Source organism: Macaca thibetana, chromosome 2 (assembly GCF_024542745.1).
Source record: "Macaca thibetana thibetana isolate TM-01 chromosome 2, ASM2454274v1, whole genome shotgun sequence".
Classification (NCBI taxonomy): domain Eukaryota; kingdom Metazoa; phylum Chordata; class Mammalia; order Primates; family Cercopithecidae; genus Macaca; species Macaca thibetana.
Window position 1 is genome coordinate 34,947,673 of NC_065579.1, and position 4,532 is coordinate 34,952,204.

A 4,532-nucleotide genomic window follows, 5' to 3' on the forward strand; every position below is an offset into this window, starting at 1 on the left:
TCACACTTTCTGGAAAGGTTGGCACTTTGCTCCTGGCCTGATGGTCATTATGTCTCCCTGACTTGGCTCCGGCTCCAGGCCAGCACTGTCCAGTGGCCATGGAATGTGGACTATGAATGCAAGCTACCTATGCCATCTTAAATTTCCTAGCAGCCACAGTCAAAGAGGAAAAAGAAACAGACTACATTAATCTTAATAATACTTTTCGGTTTTGTGGTTTTTTTTTTCAATTTGAGAGCAGGTACTGTTTATTAATGGACAAGATTAGAAAAAATAATCGTGGTAGGCACGTTTATTCTTCTAATAGGCCTATGGATCTGGTCTTCCCTGTTGTCAGCATCTCCACCTTCTACAAAATTGGTGGTCTTTTTCTTCATTCCACCTTGTTGAGAGGATAATTTGAAGGTCCACAGGAAGTTATTTTTTCCAACAGTATAGATCTCATGAATCGGATCCTCTATGTAGATGATGCCATATTAACCAAGAGATAGAGCAATCAAAGTATTATCTGTCAGAGCAAGTAGCTTCTTATTGATTTTGCTATAGCCACATTTGTAGATTAGTTTATTTACTGACTTCTGATTTGGGTATGCCCAGGCAATATATGGTTCTACAAACCTCAGCATGCTATTGAATCCCTGCTGAGCTTCACAAAGTTTCTATTGAAGATTTGACGAAGGCGAAGAAGTTGCAACACCTTTCAGACCTTTGGGCTCACCCAGTTGATAACCTCTGATCCTGAAGACAAACGCCAGTTTGGGTTCTGCAGGTACACAGAAGTTGCCAGCTTTTCTTGCCATCCTCGCCATTCGAATTTCAGTTCTGTACATCTGCCTATATTCCTTGTGATAGTGCTTTGCTTTTTCAGAGATAAGCTTCCTCCTTGCCTTTTGAAGCATCTTTTGGGCAAACTTATTTCTCAGGTGCTTGATCTTCAGCTCTGAGAAATTCCTTCACTTTTTCTTAAGGGATTCTGGCACAGCAGGAACCTTCTTCTTCCCTTCAACACCCTCCATGGTTCCAGCCGGAAAAGAGAGTTGATAATACTTTTTAACCCAGTACCTCCAAAATCATTTCAGCATATAACCTATTTGTTAAAAAAAAACATTGAAACATCTTATAGTCTCTTTCACACAAATTCTTCAAAACTCAGTATTTACACAATTCAGACGAGTCCCATTTTAGGTCCTCGATAGGTGGCTAGTGACTAGCTTAATAGATAGCACAGGTGTATGCAGATAAGCCTGTCCTTATTTATACGGCAAAATGTGTTCCTTTCTGAAAGAAAATGCCCCTCCTGAGTCAGGCAACTGGAAATGGTAATTCCTTTTCCTTCAATAAGCTTACCAGATAAAACACAAAACACCTACTTAAATTTGAATTTCCGATAAATAACATTTTTAGTATAATATTTTTAGTAGATAATATTTAGTAGATAATATTTTTAGTAGATAATATTTTTTAGTATAATATTTTTATACGGCAAAATGTGTTCCTTTCTGAAAGAAAATGCCCCTCCTGAGTCAGGCAACTGGAAATGGTAATTCCTTTTCCTTCAATAAGCTTACCAGATAAAACACAAAACACCTACTTAAATTTGAATTTCCGATAAATAACATTTTTAGTATAATATTTTTAGTAGATAATATTTAGTAGATAATATTTTTAGTAGATAATATTTTTAGTATAACTATGTCCTAGTATTGCATGGAACATACTTATGCTATAAAAATTCCTCAATGTTTATCTGAAATCCAAATTTAACTGGGCTTCCGGTATTTTTATTTGGTAAATCTAGCAACCTCACCTGAATTCAACTCAAGTAAGAAATGGAGGGGGAGGAATAAAATATGGCAGTGGCTGAAGGCAGCAGCAGATGATGGTGCACCAGGAAGTCAGAGGCAGGCCTGCCGGGACAGCCACTATAAGAACCACCATCATTAAGGGTGAGTAATGGAAGCACCTGGGAAAGCACAAGGCTGAGCAGCAGGGGTCGCCGCCTCTCTGGAGCCTGTGCCTGTGCGCCTTGTTTTCTCTTTCTCTTTCCATGAATTTTACAAAGATACCTGCACATCCTGTAAGGATACACATTTTGCAAGACCTTAGTCTTAACATGGCACCTGCAGCTTTAAATTTTGCTATGGATTTTCCATGCTAATAAAAAAAAAAAAAAAATTAGGGGCTGGGCGCGGTGGCTCCCGCCTGTAATCCCAGCACTGTGGGAGGGCAAGGTGGGCAGATCACGAGGTCAGGAGTTTGAGACCAGCCTGGCCAACATGGTCAAACCCTATCTCTACTAAAAATATTACAAAAATTAGCCAGGTGTGGTGGCACATGCCTGTAATCTCAGCTACTCGGGAGGCTGAAATAGGAGAATTGCTTGAACTCGGGAGGCGAAGGCTGCAGTGAGCCAAGATGGCACCACTGCACTCCAGCCTGGGCATCAGAGCAAGACTCCATCTCAAAAAAAAGAAATGAAAAGAAACATATATATTAATCAGAGCTCATGCCATGGGTGAAGAGATAGAAGTATTGAGTTTTTTCCTTCACTAGGTATTCTTTTGTGCGCTCCAAGTGAGAGGCGGGAGGCATACTCAAAACATTTTCCTAAATTCCTAAAAATTCCAAAACAGTAACCTAGTTAGAGCTAAGGGGCATAAGGATTACAGAACTTTTGAGAAAACATTTTCTTCAGGTGGCTAATGCTCTCAGCTAAGATCCAGACAGTCTGATGCAGTAGGTCAGGGATGGGGCCTGAGAATTTGCAATTCTAACAATTTCCCAGGTGATGCTAATACTGCCGGTCCAGGAAACATGCTTTGAAAACCACTGTTTTAGATTATGAGAGTGTTTCCATAGGGATATAAATAGCACTTCTTGAGACTTTTTGTTTTGTTCTATAGTTAGAGTTTCCTCAAACTAAAAACTCAGAGAAGATAAACTGCTTCAGCAGTGATCCTGTGGGCCAGTGGCCTCTGTTATTGCTGTTGATCACGCAGGTGAAGGATGCAGGTTTTCACATTATGAGTCAGATGGCTTATTTGCAACACTGCAGGCTGGAGAACGAAGTGACTCAAAGGTGATCCGTTGAGAACAGGTATCCCAAGCTAGACTCTTCCCACTTCCTGGTCACCTTTTCCCCCTCCACCCTTCATCCATTGTGCTTCCTCCTCATCAGCCCTGAATTTCCCCAGTCTATCCATCTACCTCAGCCTCCAGCCAATCCTATGCAGAGTCACGGGAGGGTGAACGTAGCCAAACCTCAAGGCTACCATCACCCAGAAAGTTTTTTGCCTAGCCAGCTCAGTAGTAGTTAGGAGGCCCACTTGGTAGCAATGTTTTCGAGTCCCCAGAATGACTAGACAGTTACTTTCCTGTCCTGGAGGAGAGAGCTCAGACATATTGGTCCCAGGCAAATGAGGAAGATGAAACTATATATCAGGGCAATAACAATGAGCCGCCATGAGATTTTCAGCATTTACAAAAGGCACTCTTCTGTTTAACCTTTTCTGACTCAATACCTTATCTCTAGGCACCTTCCATCAGCCTTCCTTTCCAGCAGGCTTCTGGGAGAGACATTGTTCTCCTCCCTCGTTTATGGATTTCCTTTTAGAGTTCTCTCCAAGACTTCCCTGTCCCCAGGCCCCCCTTGCCCATGCCATCCATCCAATAAGGACCAAACACTACCCATTTAAGGACTTTATCACCAAATTAGAGTTATAAAGAATGCCCAGATCAAACATAAGGAAGCCCCAGAGATTCAAAACACCTTACCACATTCTCCTAGACTTTGTCTCTCTTCTATTCCAAGAAGCCCAGTTACCCTTTCTCCTCTCTTCTATCTCCAAGGATAGAGAACATCAGCCGCACCAGCCATCTTGTGCCCTGCTTGCTGAGAGGAGCTCTTCTTCCATGAAGATCCCTTGATGCAGAGCCCTTCATTTTGGCAAGAAAGAAAGTTTAGGGCAGATCAATAATGGTGACCTAGGAGGATATTGAGCTTCCCCTTTATCTCGAGTGAAAAACATTCCTGAGAGGAACTTAAAAAGGATCTTCGAGAACTAATGGAGAGGCAGCATGCTGGCTACAACAAAGACCTGATTTTCACTAAGTGCTTAGAATTTCACCCAGAGCTGTGGCTAGACAAACCCTAGCCTTGTTCCCAATTTATAGAAATAAACAAATTATTGTTAATAAACCTATGTTGCAAATTAAATAAATCTTAAAGTGCAAGCAATTATTTCTCTCTTACTATTCTTAATGGGGTCAGCTCATTTCCACATGTAATAACCAATGTCTGGAACCCATTTACCATTTGCTTTAGATGAAAATTTCTCTGGAAATCAAAACTAATATTCACTTTGCATTTTCTTTCTCTTCTTTTGAAAGGGAAGTGACCAGGAAGTCTTCATATGTTCTGACTTCTTTCTTTCCCATTTCATTGTTCTAATAAACTAGTATTTCTCCAACTGTGGTCAGTGGGGCCACTTTCATAAGAAATGCCTGGGATGGTTGTTAAAAATGCAAATTAT

General features: G+C 40.9%; 1 pseudogene; it reads right to left on the reverse strand.

The window, feature by feature from the left end:
* Positions 1 to 251: 251 nt before the first annotated feature.
* On the reverse strand, positions 252 to 953 carry LOC126948914 (60S ribosomal protein L7-like; annotated as a pseudogene).
* Positions 954 to 4,532: the final 3,579 nt, after the last annotated feature.